Source organism: Pan paniscus, chromosome 18 (assembly GCF_029289425.2).
Source record: "Pan paniscus chromosome 18, NHGRI_mPanPan1-v2.0_pri, whole genome shotgun sequence".
In the NCBI taxonomy this organism is placed as follows: domain Eukaryota; kingdom Metazoa; phylum Chordata; class Mammalia; order Primates; family Hominidae; genus Pan; species Pan paniscus.
This window is the reverse complement of record NC_073267.2, coordinates 87352817-87377691: the sequence shown is the minus strand read 5'-3', so window position 1 is coordinate 87377691 and position 24875 is coordinate 87352817.

Genomic DNA, 24875 nt, shown 5'->3' with positions numbered 1-24875 from the left:
ATCATCTGCATAAATCATTGCAATTCTAGGAAGCCTGGCACTGTGTATGGCTGGCTGTGAAGAAAATACGCTAAATTATTGAAAGAGCAGCTTTGCATAGTTAGGAAGTGGGTTCTACTCTAGAGTTCTCAGAGGAAGTTAAATTTATGATGGAGGCAAAAGAATGAGACCGAGCCAGATATTTAGACCTTAGGGAACAGTAATCCAGGTGGAAGGAAGAGTTAGTGCAAAACTGTGAGCCTATGCCAGGAAAGATATGACACATTTGAGGAGCTGTAAGAAGTTCTGTGTGCTTGTGTGTGGTGAGCAAATGAGAAGATGGTGTGAGTGGAGAAATGCCAGAAGCCAGAGGAATAGGGCTTTGAAGTCCATGATTTCCTTCTGAGTAGAATTGAAGCCATTGAGCACATCTAAGCAGGGCTGTAAGATATTCTGATTTATATATTTTAAAACATTCCTCTGATCTGGTAGAGAATAGATTAAAGACAAAATTAGAGACAGAGGGTCAGTTGGGAGGTTAGTGCTGTCTGCAGTCGAATATAGTAGATACTTAGTGAACTTTGTTAAAAAAAATACTACACAGTTTATTTTCTCTTGGGTGCTTGAGTTGAAGAAAAATTGTGGATTATTCTAAAGTTAGTGTGTACATGAAAATAAGTAATTGTAACCCCTGAAGAGCTGCAGAAGCTTCTTAACTTTTCTGGAAATCGTTTCAGAATTCTGAAAATTAAGCCCAGTACCTGTGTGTGGGTGTGGAAGCTTCTCTATAGCTTGGCTTGTCTAACCTGAGAGCACAACACAACAGTTTTAGAGTGCATTGAAGAAAGTGAAAAGCCTGGTCTCTTCAAGAAGGGAAGCGTCTGTCAGTTAGAGGTCATTTACTTAAAAAAATAAAACCAGAGACAGAAGAGTCTAGTGGAAGTGGGTGCAGGATGCTGAAAAATTAGAAATGTCAATGTCATAGTTACCAGCAGGAGCTGAATCAGTTGTGGGGGAAAATGGACAATGGGGCACCTACTCTTCAGGTGCAACGGTATCCATCCTGCACGAGGCCCAGGGCATGGACATGACCCACCCTGAGGAGCCTACTCAGCACTAGACAGGGACTAAGCTAATTTGGAAACTTCTGACACTCTGAGAATAATTGCAAGTCAGTTTGGCCAAGGGCAAATGACTGCCAATGGTGAAGTCATTTTGCAGAATTTTGCTTACCCAAACACTACAGCTGGAGGAAATAAATGAAATTTAAGCAGTATATTGGACTCCCAGAGAGAAACTTGTAAGGTAGAAAAGGAACCGATTTAAAGACCTGTAGCTCTTCTTAGAAATCCATGGAATTAATGAAATCCAGCTCTCTCTCCCTAGTTGACCTCAGTTTCCTCGTTTCAGTCCAGGCCTGGTACCGAGAATCAGGTTTTTAGAAGTATTATCTGAGCCTGCTTAGAAGTCACTTGATTCTTCTTGCTCGCAAGCAAGGAAGCTAAGATCAATGAATCTTAGCTTCATGTTGTTGGAAGCTATATTTTTACTCGGAACTGGGAAGAATGCTTTAGTATTGTAGCTGCCTGGCAATGGAACAGACTGCCTTGGGAGACAATAATAATAATACCAGGTTAACATTTATTGAGCATATACTATGTGCCAGACACTAGGCTAAGTGTTTCACATGCATTATCTTACCTGGTTCATAGCACAGATCATTTTACAGAGAAAGAAACCAAAGTCTAGAAGAGTTAAGGCTGGTGCCTAAGGTCACACAATTCTACATTTTTATCCCTGGGGTGGGGTGGTCCTTGGTAAATAGAAACTGGGTGTTTCAAAGAATAAATGAAAGAATTAACTTGATTAAATTCAAGAAATGTTTTTGAAAAGCTATTATGGGTCAAACAGAGTGTTCGGCATTTTTGGGTAAACAATGACCAATATGATCTAGGTTATGGCTGGAAGATCCTTCCAGACTACTAGGAACAATTTAGCATATGCTTTCTAATTTATAAAACTAAACATTTACAAAGTTCTAGAAAATGCGGTGGGAGTATTTGGTTACATCTTCAGGTAGAAGATAATTAGGAAAGGCTTCCTGCATGAAGGGGAATGTTGAGGGATCATGTGGGAAGGGAATTGAAAACAGGTTGGGGACCACATGGAGTATTCCAAGCTATGGAGCTTTCATTTTATTCACATGGGTATGAGGAATTCACTAGTGCTTTTTCTGGTAGGGGGTGATCTGAAAGCATCAAGAATTACCTGCTAGCTGGAAATGAAGAGACCTACTTAAAAAAAAGAGCTAAGGTTGGCCAGGCACAGTGGCTCACATCTGTGATCCCAGCACTTTGGGAGGCAAAGGCAGGTGGATCACTTGAGGTCAGGAGTTCGAGACCAGCCTGGCCAACATGGTGAAACACTGTCTCTATTAAAAATACAAAAAATTAGCTGGGCGTAGTGGTGCATGCCTGTAATCTCAGCTACTCAGGAGGCTGAGGCAGGAGAATCGCTTGAACCTGGGAGGCAGAGGCTGCAGTGAGTCGAGATTGTGCCACTGCACTCCAGCCTGGGTGACAGAGACCTCACAATCCCGGAGGAAGGCAAGGAGGAGCATGTTATGTCTTGCATGGTTGGCGGCAGGCAAAGAGAGAGGGGTTATGCAGGGAAACTCCCATTTTTAAAATTGTCAGATCTCATGAGACTTACTCACTGTCATGAGAACAGCACGGGAAAGACCTGCCCCCATGATTCAGTTATCCTATCGTGTCCCTCCCACAACATGTGGGAATTCAAGGTGAGATTTGGGTGGGGATACAGCCAAACCATATCAGCCATGAACAAGACAGATTCAATCCTTGTCTGCATGGAACTTAAATTTCTGTGAAGAGATGATCACACACGTAATTAGTGAATTACAATTGCAGCAAGTGACATAGAGGAAGAATGTTAAGAGTGTCCAGCTCCTAACTGGGACTGGGCCAGGCTTTCATGAGAAAGAAAATTCAAATTGAGACCTGAATGTAAGTAGGTTAGTCCTGGCATACCTATTTTAAGTGCCATGTTTCCTTGTACTTTTAATAAAAACAGGAAAAGATGTGGACCCTTTAGGGTGCTTGAACCTGTAAGCTGCACCCACCAATGAGATTCTTGGTGCAGGTATAAAATGTCTTGATACAGATCTTCATGATGGAAGGTGTTACCCACATGTATGTTGCTAATATCAGCTCTTTCTTCTGCTGACTTCACCAACTGCCTTGTTAGTTGGCCTTAGGTTGCCTGGGTTATTCTTATATTCTGAAAATGTGCTTCATTTTCTCCAAAGCAATGACTTGGAGGAGACCAGAAATGATGCTGTGGTAAGAGAATGACATAGGAATGTAGAACTGAGGGCTGAGACTCTGGCTGGAGATCACTCAGCCTGCCCACAAATCTAAAAATGCACAGTTTGACTGTAGTGCTGGAAAATATCTCCTAATGTCTTGGCTTCTGTCAACAGAAGAGAGAAAGTTAAAATCATGGATGGCAGCAATTTTATTAATTCAGGAATCTTAGCACTCTAACACTGCTCATTTCGCCCTAATGATTAAAAAAAATCATTTCACAGTGAATTTGTCTTGAACAATGTGCAGCTTATTGGAAAGGGAAGAAAAGAGTGAAGGGGGAGCAAAATTACAGATTGAGGGCACATCGGGGACTCTTGAGAAATACTGTTGTTCTTCTGGGAGACAAAGCTGGAGTGGGCTTAAACGCTTGTCTGTTGATGCCACTCTTGTCATTTTTCATTGCATATTGCTGTGCTGATCTGATTGTTGGATGCCTTTTCTTAGTATGTGGAAGCATCTGCCAAGGTTGATCCAAGGAACTTGGAATTGGGCTGAGCCTGTTCATCACTATGATGCAGACATCTCAGCTACCTTCAGTTTTCTGATTGAAAAGCTCACATTTTTGCCTGTATAGATAACTCAACCCCCCAAGGGGGCTTTCAATTAAGTACAAACCCAATAAAATACCAGGCACTGAGGAGAAAGGGTGACCTCATATTGAAGTCTTCTATATTTTCTTTTATAAAGACATGAAATAGGGCTGGATATGGTGGCTCACACCTGTAGTCCCAGCACTTTGGGAGGCTGAGGTGGGAGGATTGCTTGAGCTCAGGAGTTTGAGACCAGCCTGGGCAAAAGAGAAAGACCAGGTCTCTACAAAAAAAAAAAAAAAAAAAATTAGTTGGGTGTGGTAACATTCTCTTGTACTCTCAGCTACTTGGGAGGCTGAGATGGGAGGATCACTTGAGCTCAGGAGGTCAAGTGGGAGGTCACTTGAGCCCAAGGCTGCAGTGAGCTGTGGTCATGCCACTGCACTCCAGCCTGGGCCACAGAGTGGCAGAGAAAACAAAAGTCACATAGTAGATCTGCTGAGATCTTCAAGGTATCTCTTTCACTGCAAATTCTTTTCACAGGTGACATTTATCTTTATTCAAAAACATTACCTGAGCATCTAAAATATGCATGGTTATGGGTTGGATGTGGTGAGTAGTACAAAGACACGTAGACCTATTTCTCCCAAGAGCTTCCTGAAGGCAGGAAGTAAAGCAAACACAGATCACTGCATTATGAGGTTAAGGTAGATGTTCTTACAACAGAAAACCTATCTCAATGACCTGTCATTTGCCAGGCTATATATGGGGCTCAAAAGACCTCAGAGTTGTGGTCCGAGAAATGCTATCCAAGCACTCTAGGGTTTGGGGCAGCAAGAATTCCCTTCTGGCTACAGAAATGGAAACGTTCCTTGGAGGTGGGGCCCTTGAGCTGGGTTTCAAAAAATGGAAAGTGTTTTAATGGACAGAGATGGTGAGTTGGGTAATTTGAAGGTGAGAATATGGCCTGAGCAAAAATAGGGATGAAAAAGATTTGCGTGTTTGGCAAAGGGTAAGTGCCCAGCCTGGCTGGGAAGAACTTTGCTACAGAGCAGTGGGTTATCTTTGTCATACAACTCTCTCTGTTTTTTGAATGTTGATTAAGATATCACATAAATTTAAAAAATACAAATCACATTCACAGCTCATGGAATTTGCACAAACTGTATACACCTATGTAACCAACACCCAGATCAAGAAACTGAACGTTATAAGTGTCTCTAGAAGATTCCCTCACTCCCTTTCCATCCATCCCTCAAGGTAATATTCCTCCTGACTTCTAACAGCATAGATGAATTTTGCTTGTTTTTGAATATGATATAAAAGGGATTACAAAGTGAGTGCTTTTAAATGTGTCTGGCTCCCTTGCTGTGTATCACAATTGTGAGTCATCCTGTTGTTGGGTGTAGTTGTAGTCTGTCTGCTTTTATTACCATGCAGCATTGTACTGTGTGACTGTACCACCATGTTCTTACCCATTCCACTTTTGTTGGCATTTGGGTCATTTCCACTTTGGGGGAAATTGTGAATATGCTGCTATGACTGTTACTGCACAATGTCAATTATTGATGAGCGGATTGATGCATTTCTGTTGAGTAAATATCTAGGAATGGAATTTCTGGATTGTAGAATTGAAAATCCCCTTTTAATGACAAATACATCTATCCCACATGATTCTAATTATACTTCTAATATTCCTAGGATTGAAAATATACAATGATAAATATCTTGTGAATTCAATAACATTTTAGAATCAACTGGTATATGACTAATTACAGAAATATCTTTATATGTGCATGATGTATTTTGTCTGCAGACAGGGGTTAGTGTGCATATGGACACGCAGATCCCATGCAACAACTGAGTCCCCAGTTGGGAGCCATAGACTTAGGTAAATTGTGGGGTGTGAGGCCAAGGAGCAATCATCAGTTTAGTTCCCTAGCATTTTCATTGTTCTAGGCCAAGACTTTAGAGAAATCTAGTGGGGGTTTCCCCCTACATTTTTTCTTCTTCCATGAGAAACCACATGTGCTCCCTAACTATAACTGTTGCATTGTTAGGAAGATAGTATAGTCAAATGGAGTAATGACAACCATTGGAGAGGAATCTGGGTTTGAACCCTAAACCTACCACTTATTGTATGACTAGGTAATAAATGAATTGTCTATGAGCCTCAATTTACTCATCTGTAAAATGGAAATGAGAATATCTGTTTAGCATATGGATCATGAAAATTGAATAAGCTAATGTATGCTAAGTGCCTGACATTGTGCCTTCTCACTGAATGGTAGCTGTGGCTACTGATTTGATTATCATCATCGCCGTCTTTTCCTACCTCTGCATGTGTTTTCTCCTTTGGGTTATGTTCTTTCTCTGGGTATGTATTATCCGTGTTGTGTAGTGATTGCCTCCTCCCCATTAGTCTCATAACTAAGGAAAACCACTTAGATTGCTCAGCACCTTGGGCCCCAGGCATTTTTCCTTTTTAGATCCCCAAACGTGCATTTGGTGTCCAAGATCCCATTTCATCAAGCTTGCTGGTGGACAGAGCAAATCTGATAAGTTCATTGTAGCTGGAGGGCTTATGGCTGATAATAACTTCTATGTTTGCCATCTCCCTAGTCAGTTGCCTTTTGAGTTTTTAATTCATCCAGAGAAATGAGTTGAGTGATGGACTTTTTGGTCCCATGACCATTTTCTGAGGGAGTTACTTTTGGTTAAAGAGAACGTTTTGTATCTCCCTCTTAAAGCATTGTTTGTGGGAGACTGATAGTTAATTTTGTGTCAACTTGACCGGGTTAAGCGATGCCCAGAGAGATGGTAAAACATTATTTCTGGGTGTGTCTTTGAGACTGATAGTTAATTTTGTGTCAACTTGACCGGGTTAAGCGATGCCCAGAGAGATGGTAAAACATTATTTCTGGGTGTGTCTTTGAGGGTGTTTCTGGAAGAGATGAGTATTTGAATTGGTAGACTGAGTGAAGAGCCACCTGTGCCAATGGGGATGGCATCATCCAGTTCATCAAGGGCCCAAATAGGACAAAAAGGCTGAGGAAAGGCAGATTCACTCCCTGCTTGAGCTGGGACATCCATCTTTTCCTGCCCTCAGACATCAGTGCTCATGGTTCTTGGGCCTTTGGACTTGAACTGGGACTTTTACCATGGGCTCCTCTGGTTCTCAGGCCCTTGGGGTTGGACTAGGACTACATCAGTAGTGTTCCTGGGCCTCCAGCTTGCAGTATGCAGATTGTGGGACTTCTCAGACTTCATAAACACATGAGCCAATCACTTGTAATAAATATTTCTATATATTTCCCTATGTCTTCTTGGTTCTGCTCTATGGAGAATCTGCTTACCAATACACGTATTTCCTATGTAATCTTCAGGGGGTGCTTTTTATCTGAAGGGTTATGGATATTGTATGGAGCTGGTGGAAAGTCTATGGGGAGGGGGCTTGGCTGAAGGTATGAGAGGTGGAAGTGTAGAAAAGAGCTAGTATCTTTGACTGGGTCCTTTCTATACTTCCAAGGAAGTAGGAGGCCAAGGAAGATGGAAACAATGCCACCAGATAGTTTCTCCTACCTTTCAGAAGTAAATTTGATTTCAAAGCCAAGCAAAGAGAGAGTCAGATGGTTTGGTTATTTGTCTGGGTTTGGGGTGAGACAACAGGATAGAGGGAAGTTTCTGGCAACGGGCCTGACAAAAGCTGAGGATCAAGCAGGCGACGAAGAAAGAGTGAGTGACAGGTCACACCCTCATGGGGCACTAGAGCAATCCTTCTGAGGAACCGATTCCCAGGTGATTATAAGTTTTGATGAAGAGCAGTCAGATAGAGTTGTGTTTTGAAGCACACAACTGTGGATCCAGTCAGTTCTTAAAACACTTAGAGCTGAGCAGATGGATTCTAACAACTTATCTGATGGTAATGCCTGTTCTGACTGCTAACCAACTGTTCTTGGTCATTATCGGTCTTCTTGGAGGTAAAGGAAAGGAGCTGTATTTTTCCCACTTTGGTAGGTATTTTCTCTCCTTGTCAGCTCTTTAAGGCCAGATTGCCTAGACGCCCCCCATCCCTGCCACCCCCGCCCCATATCCCCTGCCCAACTGGGCTCCCTGCCTCTGTGAAAGCAGAGGCATCTCCCATAAGATTTCAAGCGTAAATGCTCCCCATCCACATGCCAGAAGTGTGTACAATTCAAATATAGGGAAAATCAAATATACCAAAATAGGGTTTCTTGAAAATCCTTCTGATAAGAGTAACCAGAAAATGCTTACCTGCCTGCTTGATATCAACTAATAATTTAAGAAAAACACACATATGAAAGTTGTTTTTTATAATTTCAGAGTTCAGAAATTAAAGCGGGGAAAAGTTGCCGAGAAAAATGTGTTAAGTTTACTGATCTTCAACTATCTGGAAAACAGTTTGAGATCCTCGGCCAAACATAAAAATCTCTGGCTAGGTTTTTATAACCCTGCTATCGACAGCTAATTTCTTGAGCAAATTTATTCACTGTTTTTTTTAAAAAAAATTGGCAGCGCGAGCCACCTCAGATGTGCAGCCTGTTGAGAAATTCCTGAGTTCAACTTTCTTAAGCATTTCTGTTTCCTTCTTAGGTCTGAAAGAAAATTCTGGCAACATGACATAGTGTTTTGGTTTTTTTTTGTTTTTTTTGTTTTTTTGAGACAGAATTTTGCTCTTGTTGCCCAGGCTGGAGTGCAATGGTGTGATCTCGGCTCACTGCAACCTCTGCCTCCCATGTTCAAGCGATTCTCCTGCCTCAGCCTCCCTAGTAACTGGGATTACGGCACGCGCCACGTGCCCCCTCGCCCAGCTCATTTTGTATTTTTAGTAGAGGTAGGGTTTCACCATGTTGGCCAGGCTGGTCCTGAACTCCTGACCTCAAGTGATCCACCCACCTCGGCCTCCCAAAGTGCTGAGATTACAGGCAAGAGCCACCACGCCAAGCCATGACAGTTTTTGACTGTGACCTTTCACCAAAGGGCACACGGGGGAGAAGCCCTTCTTACCTTCTGAAGATAAGGCAAAACGTCTTGTCTCTAACACAGCCTTCTTTCTTTGTTTTTTTTTAGGGGTTAGAAGGAAGAAAAAGCTGAAACTGTGGATTTTGACAGTAGAATTCAGCTCTTTGTCTCAGGAGGAAATGTCTATGACTGTTTAAAACTTGGAATCTTAAGCTAGAATCTGATTTCATTTATAAAAACCAAATCATTTATTTAGTGTCTGAACAGGGCCTTACATCTAGGTCACTGTTCTTAACTTGGATTGTAAGTAACTCTTTGTTTAGGTTTCCTCCCAAAGCAGGCCTTGAGACAAGGACTCGTGTGTGGTTAATTTATTAGGAAGTGGATCCAGGAAAAACAGGTGAGGAAGTAGAGTTAGGGGCAGGAAAAGGAGGAAAAGGAGGAAAGCCAATCAGTGAGGCACTCATGAGCAGACTTTCTGCAGTGGACAACCAGGACTCACTCCCACTGGAGACCCTCTGAGAATCTACATAGGGCACACCCACCATGAGGGTGGGAAAACCAGTGCGTTTATGCACCAACTCTAATCGTTCCCCTTTCCCACAGCAAGTATCCAGGGGACCCGAGGAAATTCTGACAGTGACTGGAAATATAGGCATTGGAGGGGAAAGCTGCCAGCATGCTGGAGACAATCAGGGCCTGGGGAGCTTCCACGGGCTAAGGAGATGCACGAGGCATTGGCAGACTGTGATTCAGTGCTTGTAGACAAATTATGTCCCCTCTAAACCCTCATTTCTCATCTTTAAAAGAAGGAATTGGAATTTCCAAAGTGGGTCTCCTGAATGACAGATGCTCCTTACAAAAATTGTTTCTTGGTGAAATAACGGCATTCACAGCAACCTGGATAGAAGTGGAGACCATTATTCTAAGCAAAGTAACTCAGGAATGGAAAATAATACGTTGTATGTTCTCCCTCATAAGTGGGAGCTAAGCTATGAGGATGCAAAGGATTAAGAATGATATAATGGACTTTGGGGACTTAAGGAAAGGGCGGGAGGGGGATGAAGGATAAAAGACCACACATTCGGTACAGTATATACTGCTCGGGTGATAGGTTCACCAGAATCTCAGAAATCACCTCTAAATAACTTAGTCATGTAACCAAATACCACCTTTTCCACAAAAACCCATTGAAATTAAAAAAAGGTTACTTGGTCAAATAGCTTTAGGAAGTATTAGATTTAACATTTTTAAAACTACAGGGCATCTTAGAGCCTCTAGCCAAGAGTGGGAGAGCAGGGATGGTGTATTTGACCATGGGATCCTCACTCTTGTTGTTTTTCCAGACAACACCTGTGAATGTCTTGAGGATGTGGTGGTTTGTGGCATATGGTTTGGGACAAGCTACATTAGGTTACTCAACTCCAGCCCAGCTCTCTGGTTGACAGAGTCAATAACTGCAACTCTTTAACTTGGTTCAGAGGAGATGTGGAATGCATCAGATGGGTTCTAGGCTTTCAAATCCCATTTTCATCTCTTATCTGTTGGACTTCTGACTCCGCTTTCTTTTGATAAGAGCTTTCTGCAATGAGAAACAAAATTAAAAAACCAATGTATCTAGGAGAAGGACCTGGGAAGCCACATTGTGGGCTTGATAGAGATAACTGTAGAGTCAGAAGAAAGGGAGACTGGACTCTGGTCTCGGCTAGACTGAGGCATTCCCACCTGTGCTGTCAAAGGACTCCTTAGCAGCTTTCCTGTGGGTGTTTCCAATCCTTATCACACCTTAGAATTACCTGAGGTGCGTTTTTTTGTTTTTATTATTGAGACAGTTTCGCTCTGTCGCCCAGGCTAGAGTGCAGTGGTGCTGTCTCGGCTCACTGCAAGCTCTGCTTCCCATGTTCACGCCATTCTCCTGCCTCAGCCTCCTGAGTAACTGGGACTACAGGTGCCCGCCACCTGCGCCCGGCTAATTTTTTTGTATTTTTAGTGGAGACGGGGTTTCATCATGTTAGCCAGGATGGTCTCAATCTCCTGACCACCTGAGGAGCTTTTAAAATAAGATCTGTGCTTGAGACTTCCTCCCAAAAAAAGAGTTTATTGTTTTTAGTGTTTCTGAATGTTGTCAGAGAATAGGACAGACCACAAATGACTTAAACTGTGATTTTATTTTTAAGGCTCCCAGGATGTGATATTTCCAAGGGAAGGGATAAGTTAGCTAGCATTGGTGGCTACTCTGTTAGAAAGTAGCTAGCATTGGTGGGAGACCCTGTGCATAGTATCTTACTTAATACGTGCACTTGGTGAAAAAGGATATTTTGAAACTGATTTGCTCACAAAGACCCTGTATTAGATTCCTATTGATTGCAGCTGTAATAAATTGCCACAAATGTAGTGGCTTAAAACAAAATATATTTATTATTTTACAATTTTGGGGGTCAGAAGTCCAAAATGAGACTGACAGGGTGAAAATCAAGGTGTTGGCAGGGCTGCCTCCTCCTGGAGGCTCTAGTGGAGAATGTATTTATTTGTGTTTTCAGTTTTTAGGGGCTGCCTGCATTCCTTAGCTGTGGCCCCTTCTTCCATCTTCAAAACCAGCAATGTCCAGCTGAGTTCTCATGCTGTCATCTCTCATTCTTTTCTGCCTGCTGCCTCCCCATTTAAGGGCTCTTGTGATAATACTGGATCCACCTGAAGAACCCAGGCTACAGTTCCATCTTAAGGTCAGCCGACTTGTAAGCCATCTGCAACGTTATTTCTCCTTTGCCATAAAACCTCACATATTTTCAGCTTGCAGGGATCAGAATGTGGACATTGCTGTGGGGGCTGTTATGCAGCCTGCCATAGACACTGAGACTAATGCTCTGTGTTTAAAGCTCAGATGATTCTCAAAGGCCAGACTTCAGGTCACAGCGCTATGCAAAAGATTTCTTCATTTGCTTCACGGTTACTTTCAGAAACATTTCTCAATTTATTTGTCAAAACACACCACAGTGGGGCTGTGGGCAAGTCTTTTAACCTTTGAATGTCATGATCTCGGTTTGCTTTTCTGCCTTCCTCAATGGGATGATGTTAGAATAGGATGTGTACAGAAACCTATTTCAGAAGCCATGCAGGACCAAGCTCCTGTAAAGGATGATCATTAGCATAGATCCCACCCATAGGGAACAAGAGTATAGTTTTTTGTGTTATTCATTCAATAGTCTACTAGGCCATGAGTTAATTGAAGGTATGGTAAGGGTTTTGTTTATGCCTGTCTTCCAGAGCCTAGCTAGTTTCAACACAAAGTGTTCGTTTTAGTCCATTTGGGCTACCACAACAAAATACCTTAGAATGGATAATTTGTAAACAACAGAAATTTGTTTCTCACAGTTCTGAAGGCTTGGAAGTCTAAAATCAAGGCACTAGCAAACTTGGTATATGGTAAGGGCCTGTTCGTCATAGATGGCACCTTCTGTGTCCTCACATGGCAGAAGGGGCAAGGGAGCTCCCTTTAGCCTCCTTTATGAGGACACTGATCCCATTAATAAGGGTGGATCCCTCGTGACTTAATCTTCCTAAAGACCTCACCTCTTACTCTCACGTCAGGTATTGGTTTGCAATGAACAGATTTTCGGGAGACATCAACATTCAACCAATAGCAGTGTTTGACATTGGTTGCTGAATTCTGCAATAAGTAAAAGTCTAGACAGAAGGGCATATATACTAGGATCTGAGAGAAATGCAATAATAAAATGTAGTTGCCTGCCTTGAGGAATTAATGGTCTAGAAGGGGGAAACAGAAACATGTAAATGATAAAGAGTAGAAAATAGTGTCATAAGAGAAGCAGAAGGCAACAACTTTGGAGTTTCCAAGGATGGAGAATTTAACACAGAGTTGAAGAAGTCAGGCAATGCTTAATTGACATGGTGACACCAGATAACAGGGTCTGCAAATCCATGGCACTTGTACTGCTCCTCTTCACTTCCATTGCCATGGTAGACATAACTAACCAATCTTGTGTTCTTTCCCAGTAAGCCAGTGATTAGGATTTAGTGCAGATCTCCGGTCACCTGTTGTTAGAAATTGACAAGCGAGGAGCTTAAGTCCAATTTATCCTACTGCATTCTAGGTGGGATTTCTCTACTGGTATTTTAGCAGATTAATTTTGCCTGAAACTCACTTATAGCAAAGTGTTATCTTAAGGTCCCCTTGGGCATCCACAGTAAAATAGCTCACTATTTTTAGATTTCCCTAGATGAACATTCCCAGCAGTACAGCGTTCTCTGGATGTCTCAGCACAATTTTTGTTCTGATTGAGAGCCAAGATTGGGAGGCTTTGTCTATACTCTCAGCTATGTGATTTAAGGGTCTGTTGCCGACCCTGCTGGTAAGGGATATGCACTTGAAAGCATGCTGACATGAGTAACCGCAGCCTAAAACAAGGACCCAGTTGTGCATCTGTTTACACATCATTGCTCAGTGCTGTGTCTTCAAATCTTTCACAGTACGATGAGGTGCGTCTCTAAGTTTGCTTGGAGGTCACCTTGTGTTTCCACCCTCAGCATGGCGAGAGATTCCCCAGACAGAAGCTTTAGGGAGAAACAAAAAAGGCAGGAAGGGAGAACAGCCCAGAAGGGTGACAGAGTCTTATTCCCACTTCAGGAAAGGACTTATTCCTCACCAGGAGCAAGGACTTCTGTCTTTAAGCACGATTCACTTGGTCCTGAGCCCATGAGAGCATGAAGGATTAGATTATGCAGATTCATTTGGAAATGTCTATTTCTGTTCTTAAAACATGAAATGATAAAAAAATTTTCAGTAAAAGTGTACAGAAACATGTGGTCTCAAATAGTCACCTGGAAAAAAAAACAAATCCCTCTTTAGTTATGGGTGTTCAATCTCTTAAAAGTGGAAAGTGATTTTAAGCATTTTCACCATCATTACTGATAAGAATGTTTGTGTATGTATATGATATTATATATGATACTGTGATCAGATTGATGGGTAGTTATCTGGGAGGAGAATCTGTACTCTGAGTGAGAGGAGAACAGCATTCTAGGCTGTTTCCCTATTCTCCCAAACCAAAGAGTACTCTGGGTTTTTTTCTAATCCATTTTTTCTGCTTATCTGCAGGAATTAGATCAACAATAGTCAAGTGATTGCCTCACATTTATGGTCATCAACCAGCTTTTGGGAACTTGGAGCTAGTGCTCCATATAAAGAAACTGTGGTGAGAACTCTTAGCTGGAAACTTCAGGCACTGATTTTGGCTAATTTAAACAGAGAAGAAGTTTTATTAAAAATTGTATTGTTGAAAGAGCTGAAAACCAGGCCCAGATTTATACAGCCAGAAATAAAGATAAAAATCATACCCTAGAACTGGTCTGGGGCAGTGGGAGGAAACACTCAAAGCCTGAACACTTTGACTTGTACTCTAAGGCTCTAAGATGCCCTGCAGTTTTAAAAAATGTGAAAGAGATAGTCTGCTGCAACCTCAATTGCTGCCAGAGGTAGCCCTGATTCCTGGCACCTCTTTTTCCTGTTTTTGTTTTTTTGAGATGGGATCTCACTGTGTTGCCCAGACTGGAGTTCAGTGGCATGATCGTGGCTCACTGCAGCCTCAACCTTCCAGGATAAAGGGATCTTCCCACTTCAGCCTCCCAAGTAGCTGGGACCACAGGTGCATGCATACCGCCACAACTGGTTAATTTTTAAATTATTTATAGAGATGGGGTCTCACTATGTTGCCCAGGCTAGTGTTGAACTCCTGGCCTCAAGTGATCCTCCTTCCTTGGCCTCCCAAAGTGTAGGGATTACAGGTGTGAGCCGTTGCACCTGGGCCCTCTGGGTCCTGTTTGAAAGTCCATTGTGGGTGGGTCTGAATGACACCCTGGGTCCTGTGTTCACACCCTGGCTGCAAGGGAATCTGGGAAATCAAGATTCTGACATTCTCAGCATCTGTAGTAGAATATGGGTAGAATTCTTCAAATGTAGAAGAAAGTTGAGATGCTGGAAAGCAAAGTTGAAAAGTGTTTGCCATAAGCAATTAAAGGCAGAGTAACCAGCAGGTGCAAACTCACAGCTGCACAGAACCTAATTCAAACACAGCCTTGGTCCTCCTAGAGTTTATAGTTCATTAAAGGACATGGGATACAGCACATTCTGCCTTGTATTAGAGTTATTGTTACACCAACTGGGTGAAATAAAGCTGTTTGGAGCCTAGGGAAATGAGATGTGAAACAGCTTTACAATGATGATGAAATTATGAAATGGAATGTTATATGATTGTGGCTGTTAAAGCAACGTCTGTATTTTAAAGACTGTAAGATGGGAGAAGGTTTATGGGTGTTAGACATACAAATGCCATCTTCTGTGGTGCAAATCTGAGTACTGAGAAAGATTAGAAAAATTCTTTTCCTTCTATGTATTGAGAAAGCTGGAATTTGGAGAATGAAATATTTGTAAGGAAATGAGACTTCTGCTGTTATATGCATGGAGCTTGTGTTTCTAGATCGGTTTTGAGAGAGAGTAAACTGTTGGGGCCCATTAAAGTACAGCCTTAGCCTATGGAGGCAAAGGAGATGAGTTTCATATGAATTTCATTCTTCTTGTCAGTCAACCAAAGAAGAGATGGGTTTTAGGTGAACAATAAAGATGAGGGTCTCTCTGTTGGACTCAGTGTTTCCACTAGGGTGTATACGATTTAGTATAGCTAGGAATGGACTCTTAGATATTGAGAGTTAGAGAAAGATGAAAAATCAGGAATTATCTTCAGCCACATGGAGCCACAAGCAGGAAGTGCCTAGGGTCATACTTGGTAAATCAGATTATCTACATTCATGGTCCTCTTTATTTTGGTGTTGATATCCCATTTAGCAAAGCTGAATGTGACCATTCTAGCATTGTCTTCATCATGCTAGGGTTATAAAGAAAAGACTCTTTCATCCACACTTAGGCTAAAGTTTGAAAAAATATTGAGTAGTTACCCCTCCAACACTACCCAAGGCCGATGAGACAGTGGCACCAGAAATGCTACAAGGAAAGTCCATCTTAGGGACAAAGTCAGAGCTGTACCTTCTAGCTCCCCTTCTGAATCAAAAGTGGGGAACTTGAAGGTTCTCAATTTTATACTTGGTAAAGAAGAGAAAGGGGAATTTCTTAGCACCGTTTCCTAAAAGTCAGGGAATATGCATAAGTAAAGATGAGAAATCAATGAAACATAGCAGTTCCTCACCTCATGGGCAAAAAGTACTCAGTTGTACCAAATAAAGTTTGGGAAGAATAATGTTAAATGCGTTGCCCTGTGCTCTCTATAAAAGGAGAGTTTTAATGGTACTTTCTGAAAGAAGGACTTATTCTTTTTTAAAGATACTGTCCCAAATCACTGTGGCTTGTAATTAGTACTGGTGGCATCTGGCAGATCCCCTGGTTTGACCACTTTTGCAGGGTTTGATTTCACAGTTGTGGTTTTTATGCAGGACAACATTATTTGATCTAGCAATTTCCATGCAAATTAAAGGCTGAAAATGTGTGCTACATAGTGAGATACATTGTTCTACATTTTATACAGACATCGATTTAAAGGAAGACTAAAACCCCAGTGGATGAGACTGTTGACTAGACATTTCTTAAAATAAATAACAGTTGATAAAACTGCAAGACTAATGTCTGAACACTGACCACAACCCAGACATATTACATAGCTTTTTCATAGGATCCTGAGTACAGCTTCACAGGGAAGAAATTATTCACAGGTTATGGATGAATTCTGGTAAAATCTTTTTGGTGGAAATCTTTAGAGAGATCTTGCGTTCTTCCTCCCTGCCCGCCTCTTCAGAATCGTCTCGCACCAGCTTTTACCTTATTTTTTGTATTCCTTGATTTTTTTTGTCCTGTCCTTTTCCTCCACAGAACATTGGGACATGCTGTCCTCTGGGTCTGGAATAATTTCTCTGTATCCTTTGACCACACCCCTCACCTAGCTAATGCCAGTATGCCAGTTCCTCCTCCTGGTGTGTGTCCCAGCAGGACTTAGAATGACTGTTGCAATTATCCAGCAGGTTTCTATGTTACAAGCTCTTGAATAATCATGCTCCTCTCTTTCAGGGCACTCTTGTTGATTTATAATATATCCTCAAGGAAATCACGACCTCGTTCCATCCACCCAGGTTCATCACACCCATTGAACTGTAGGCTCCAGGAGAACACAGTCCTCACTGGGTTTTGCTCCGTGTACCCCCTGCCCCTGGCATGCTAAGCAGTGTGACTCTTAGTCCTCAGCTTTTGTTAGAGTAGCAAATGAGGTATACTTACAGCAACATTCTCAGAGGCTCACAGAGAATTCAGTGGCAGAGCTGAAATTCAAACCAAGTCTGTTTGATTCCAAAGTCAGTAAGTATTGTTTTGTTTTGTTTTGTTTCCAACCTCCACCTCCTGGATTCTTGGGTTCAAGCAATTCTCCTGCCTTAGCCTCCCAAGTAGCTGGGACTGCAGGTGTGTGCCTCCATGCCTGGCTAATTTTTTAAAAATAAGTAGTGGTTTAAGAGTGTAGATTCTGGGGTGAGGACACCTGTGTTGAAATCCTGACTTTATCACTTCCTAGCTTTGTGATCTTGGGTAGGTTACTTAGCCTTCTATAACTTTGCTTCTTTATTTTAAAAATGTGATTAGTAACTACCTCAGAGTTTTTGTGCCAGGTACAGCATCATACCATTCTCCTGTCCCAGGATATATGTACCTAGTGATTGTATCACATGCTAAGAGAGGTAGATACCAAATGCTTGGAATGAGGAAGCATTTACTTAGCATTTGAGAGTAACAGACAAAGGAAAAACTAAGAAGGGTGACATTGAAACTTGGTCTTGATTTAGACTCAGAGAAGGGCATAAAAGACAACATAGAACCTCTGCTTCTGACATTCTGACAGATGGAATTGGAAGGGTGCCTGTTAAAGGCTGAATTGTGCCTCCTTGCCAACCTGTATGTTGATTTGTATGTTGAAGTCCTAACCCCAGTACCTCAAAATGTGATTGCACTTGGGGAAAAGGGAAAGGGTGATTGATTGATTCATTTTATTTATTATTTAAAGAAAGAGTCTCACTCCTCACTCTGTCACTCAGGCCAGAGTATAGTGTCATGGTGCTGGCTCACTGCAGCCTCAAATTCCTAGGCTCAACTGATCCTCCTGCCTTGGCCTCCCACGTAGCTGGGACCAAAGGTGTGTGCCACCACACCTGTCTATTTTTTAATTTTTCTGTTGAGACAGAGTCTTACTATGTTGCCCAGGCTGGTCTCAAACCCCTGGCCTCAAATGATCTTCCCAAGTCAGCCTCCCAAAGTGCTTGGAATATAGGTGTGAGCCACCATTCACAGACAGGAAGGGATCTTTAAATACATATTTGTAGCTGGGCATGGTGGCTCAGGGCTGTATCCCAACACTTGGGAGGCCGAGGCAGGCAGATCACTTCAGGTCAGGAGTTTGAGATGTGTCTGGCCAACATGGTGAAACCCTGTCTCTACTAAAAATAAAAAAAATTAGCTGGGTGTGGTGGCACACAACTGTAGTCCAAGCTACGTGGGAGGCTGAGGCAGGAGAATCGCTTGAACCCGGGAAGTGGAGGTTGCAGTAAGCGGAGATTGCTCCACTGCACTCCAGCCTGGGTGACAGTGCAAAACCCTGTCTCAAAGTAAATAAATACTTGCTGTAGTCTGAACGTTTGTGCCCCCACCCCCAAATTCATATTTTGAAACCTGATCACCAATGTGATATTAGGAGGTGATTAGATTATGAGGGTGCATCCCTAATGAATGGGGTTAGTGCCCTTATAAAACAGGCCCCAGAGAGGTGCCTTGCCTTTTCACAGATAGAAGGTACTATCTGGGAACCAGAAAACAGGGCCTCACCAGACACTGAATCTGCTAGTTCCTTGATCATGGACTGCCCAAACTCCAGAACTGTGAAAAATAAATTTCTGTTGTTTATAAGCTATCTAGCTTATGCTATTTTATTACAGCCACTTGAACAGATGAAGACAGTATTTAATTTAAAATGAGGTCACTCGGGTGGGCGGTAATTCAGTAAGACTGGAATCCTTCAAAGCAGAGGAGATTTGGACAGAGATATGCACAGAGGGAAGACCATGTGAAGACATAGGGTGAAGACAGCCATTGACAAACCAAGAGGAGGGCCTCAGAGGAAGTCAGTCCTAGTGACATCTTGATCTCTGACTTCTAACCTCCAGAATTGTAAGAAAATAAGTTTCTGTATGGCAGCTGTATTAGTCTGTTTTCATGCTGCTGATAAAGACGTACCGAAGACTGGGCAATTTATGAAACAAAGAGGTTTAATGCACTCACAGTTCCATGTGGCTGGGGAGGCCTCACAATCGTGGCAGAAGGAAAGGAGGGGCAAGTCATGTCTTACATGGATGGTGGCAGGCAAAGGGAGAGAGCTTGTGCATGGCAATTCCTCTTTATAAACCCATCAAGATCTCGTGAGACTTACTCACTATCACCAGAACAGCATGGGAAAGACCTGCCCCCGTGATTCCATTACCTCCCACTGAGTCCCTCCTACCACACATGGGAATTGTGGGAGCTACAGTTCAAGATGAGATTTGGGTGTGGACACAGTCAAACCATATCAGCAACCCCAGCAAACTATGTAGTGTTTCACATGAAGTCAAATATATAGACATTCTAGATAAAATATAACCATGTATCCCCAAATGAAATACGCAGCCAACATCAAAAGAAAGAGTAGATCTCCATATATTAGAAATAAAGATGGAATTCAAAGGCAAAATTTGAGGGTGTGAACTGATGTTTTGCATCCCAGAAAGCATTGCTCAAATGGCAGGTGACTGGAGTTTTAATTCTTCCTTGAAGACTGATGCCTGCAAGGCGAGAATTTGGAACTGAGACCCTCGCACAAAACCAGGAAATGCTGCCTCAGTGTTGAAGAGGAATTAGAAAAACTGTGCTCATTAGTCCCAGAACCAACAAGGAGCTTGGCTCTATTTGTTGTTCTGGATAAGGGGAAAACCTTCCTAGGAGTGAACAAAGTAAGAAGTTTGTGCCAGGCTTGTGTGTTTAATCTGAATTTTCACTATCATGTCACTGGAATTAATATAAAAACTAGTCCAAAAATAAAGATGGAAGAATTAAAATATATCAGTAATTGCAAATCAAATAAATTGATTTAATTTACATATTAAAAGGCAGTGATTCTCATACTGGGGAAAAATCTGTTTTACTTACAAGAGATAGTTGAATTCATAATGCAGAAAAACTGAAAGTTAAAAGATGGAAAATATACATTAGGTAAAACTGATAGTCGTATTAATGTCAGTTAGAATAAACTATAAGGTAAAATATATTATTAGGACTTATAGAATTCTAACAGAAGGAAATAACCAGAAAGATACTGGAAACTTGACCTTGAATGCACATATAAAAAGATAATCACAAAAATATGTAAAGCAAAAATGGACAGAATTGCAAGTAGAAATGGTCAAATATAGAAGTATAGTAGGAAACTGAAACGTGTCTCCTGTGGATACCAATAGATTAATCAAATATCAGTGAGGCTACAAAATATATGATCAATACAGGGTACATATGGGACCCTGTTCCAGAAGTTAAAAAATACTCACTTTTTAAAAAAAGTACACATTGAAAATTTGTAAAAATCATACACCAGGTGACAGTAACTCACAGCACACATCAACGAATTGGTACTATACATACCAGCATACATTAATCTTGTCCACCATACATTAATCTTAGAAGTCAATAATAAACCCCCCCCAGAAACCATGTTTGATAATTTTACTATTTCAAGCAGCCCCTTACTCATCTAAAAAATTTTAATGGCATTTGGAAAATACTCAGAATTCCAAATAACAATACAAACACTACATGTTAAAAACTTGAATCGGCTAAAACAGCGTGTTGACTGAAACTGATCTTATTAATAGATTCAAAATTAATAACCGAAGGATATGAGATTATTCACTTGCATGAGCCATCCGGTACTTCGGCTTCCCTGTCTTTGACCTCCTTGTCTCCAGTGATGTAATTTCTTCACCTACGTCTGCTATCTTCACCCACTGTTGTATCTTAGCTCTTGTGATTTTCAAAATCTGTTTATTAAATCTTTCAAGTTTCTTGCTACCTCAGGGCCTTTTCACTTAGCCCTTTATCTGGAATACTCTTCCTCACTTGATTAAGGATTTTTCCCAAATGCATCTTTCTCAAAAATGCTTTTGCCAATCCTTTTATCTAAGTTCATCTCTGACCATCATCCTCTATCCTCTGACTGTGGAACTTATACACAGTATAATAAAAACTGGTGTAGTTAATTCATTTGTTTATTTTATCAGAAAATATTTGTAAGCACTTGTCACCTGCCACACTGAGTTCTGGATGATGAAGCTACCACTGTGAATATAGCAGACAACAACCATTGACTCACAGAACCTGTGGTCCAGTTAGGATCACAAACTGAAACAGACATAAATGTGTGTTTGCATACATTATATATTAGTGCTTACATTAATGTATATATGCACGTATTGGTGTATATTTAATGTGTGTATATATGTATTTTAGTGCTACGTACATGTGAGGTCTGTGAGTCAATGGTTGTTGTTTGCCATGTTGACAGTGGTAGCGTCATCATCCAGATCTGAGCCTGGCAGGTGATAAGTGCTTACAAATATTTTCTGACAAAATAAATGAATGAATTAACTACAGCAGTCCTAACAACACTAAATATCTTATTTGAAGGGGAAATGCACTGTTAATAATCTCTGTCCTATAATTGAATGTCTCATTTGGAATGTCCTGTAAAAGTCAATCTTTTAAGTGCCACATACGGTTATAAAATATATTTCTAGGACTTTATAACTTTATAAAACCATAACTGAACATGTAATTTTGAAGGAAATTTTACTGTGAAAGGACAATATTTTTATGTGAGTTGACATGTTATTTTCAACTTTTTCCCAAATGTATCCTTGAAAAAAACAGGCAGTAAGAAAGTACTTTTGGTGTAGCTGATTGGCAATTAATCATATTTGGCATTATTAAAAATAACAGCTTACTTTACCCAAGAAAACATATGTTTTCTATTATATAAACAATTTTATTATTTGACATTGTATGAACTTTTAGAAATTGGATTTGTAGCTTATAGTTCTTGAATGGCACCTCTTAAATTTTGAAATTGTTGAAAAATATTTCATAGCTTAAAAATACCATATATTGTGAAAACTAGACAGGAAAAAAAATACTGTCTTTTCTGGCACCAAATGCTCTTTCAATCAGTTATTTGAATTTTTACTGTCATAGAAGAGACATATAAGCAGTAAAAAAATTAAATGTTTGCCTGGAAAGTGATGGTTGGTAACATTTAACTAATCCTGCTCCAGTCTTGCTTTTTCGATGATAGTCCTGGGACCAATACACTCACTGTGGTTCAATATATCTTATTCCAACAGGTTGGCTTGGGTCCCTGTCTGGTCATGCTGGGGAAGTCAAAAGTCAGGGATCAGCACAGGATTGCATAAACACCAGTGAATTGTTCCCCTATACATTTCTCCATTTCTTCCTCCTTCACTTCTCTATTGTACTCAAACCTGCTCTTTGGTCCTTTTTTACACCTCATCTTAAAAAAATCTCGCCATACCAATATAGTTTATTTTTTATCTGCTTATATGTTTATAATTTGCCAAAATTGAATGGATCTTGATGAGACCAAAAGCAGTTTTGTTTCTTCTCTTGAGAGCTTCCGCAAATATTTTACAAGGATTGCATACAGACTTTCCCTTAAATGATGTATCAGTTAGAATAGACCAGGTTGTGCTGCAGGAACAAACAACCACCACATCCTGATGGAACCAAAGAGCAAAGGTTTATTTCTTGCTCACTCCACATGCCTATAATGGGTAGGTTGGGGGTTCTGTCTCACATTATTCTGAGTCCAGAGCATTCATTCACCTAACATGAAGAATGATGAAGGTCACTGTGGTAGAAGGAAAGAGAGTATGTTGAATCACATACTGTATCCTAAAGCTTGGCATATACCTTCAAGTCCAACACTGTGGCCAAATCAAGTCACCTAGTCATACTTGCCTTAAGGTGGCTGGGCAAATGTCAATTCAGTGTCATTCTACTATGCTTGGAGGAAGAGAGAATTGAACAACTCTAATGATTCAACAATATACTACATTTAATTGGTTGGGAGGTGCCTTCTAGGGCATCTTCTTGGGAGGTGTTGTGTCTGTCCTCAACTAATCAAAGAAGACTGTGATAGCTCAGTGTTATTTGTAGTGGTAGAGACAAGACAGTTGAACTGTAGGGGCCAGGTTGTTTCTTTGCCAGAGTGGCCAGCAGTTCACAACTTCGCTACTTTAAACAGTCTCAACCAGGCGTAGTGCCTATGCCTGTAATCCCAGCACTTTGGGAGGCTGAGACGGGTGGATCACTTGAGGTCAGGAGTTCAACACCAGCCTGGCCAGCATGGTGAAACCCCATCTTCTACAAAAAGTACAAAAATTAGTCAGGCATGGTGGCAGGTGCCTGTAATCCCACCTACTTGGGAGGCTGAGGCACGAGAATCATTTGAACCCGGGAGGCGGAAATTGCGGTGAGCTGGGAGCACACCACTGCACTCCAGTCTGGGTTACAGAGTGAGACTCTGTCTCAAAAACAAACAAACAAATGAAAACCCCCAAAAGCTCCATGGAGATCTCTAAAAACACAGTTGCTCAGGTACCATCTCTAGAGTTTTTTTCCCCAAAGTTCAACTTTGCTCTCTATCTCTAACTGTATCTGTAAGATAAGCTCCCCCAGGACAAAAGGAGAAGAATCTGGCAATAATTGTCTGGTTAAGCTAGTGCAAGAGCGCTACTAAATCTGTTACAAATAGAAATTCTGATAACTAGTGAAGGGTTTTGTTTTATGGCAGAAAAAGAGAATCCATGGCTCGGATGAATCATCCCTCTCGGCCAGATATGGCATATAAGAGTTCATCTTATATAATAATACTGATTGGATGGGGCTGCTTAGAGCACTGTATGGAATGGGTGCTGAGGCTGCATTAGAGTTCAGTATCAAACATGTGCAGTGATTAACACTGTCTGCCATGGGTGCAAGAGGGGTGTATTAGACTTTTCTAATGCTGCTCATAAAGACATAGCTGAGACTGGGTAATTTATAAAAGAGGTTTAATGGACTCCCAGTTGCACATGGTTGGGGAGGTCTCACAATCATGGTGGAAGGCAAAGGGGAAGGAAGACATGTCTTACATGGCGGCAGGCAAGAGAGCTTGTGCAGGGGAACTCTCATTTATAAAACCATCAGATCTGGTGAAACTTACTACCATGAGAACAGTATGGGGGAAGCTGCTCTGGTGACTCAATTATCTCCACCTGGCCCTGCCCTTGACAAGTGGGGATTATTAAAATTCACGGTGAGATTTGGGGTAATGGTGGAACACAAGCCACATGTTTGTCTTATTCTAGTCACTTCTACCCCACCTCTCCCTTTTAGGGCATTACATTCTAATCTAACAATCTGATTACTACTTTTTCTTCATAGATTCCTTGCTATGTGTGTAGGTGTGACTTGAGAGACAGGGCTCCATTGTTTCAGTTGCTCATTTATTCCTCTAGAGTAAATTAAACCTAAAACCAAAAGCTAGACATTTTAATTTATATCAACTTTTTAGGAATCTGATTAAATTGAGTCAGTCCCAGAGATCATGGTCAACTTACTAATAATGTAAACGACTTAATGTTAAAATCTGAACTTGAGTGTGATCTTCCCAGAAGGTGCTCTGTGTTGGAAAACTGGTCAGCTTTCCCCTCTGACATCACTATACTCGTTCTTTCTGATTTCAATAATTATCAACTGGATGGCATCAGAGATGGAACCAATGTGGAATAACTCATGTGTCCAGAATAAAAGAAGAAACACATGAAAACTTCGAGGGAAAATAAAAGCCAA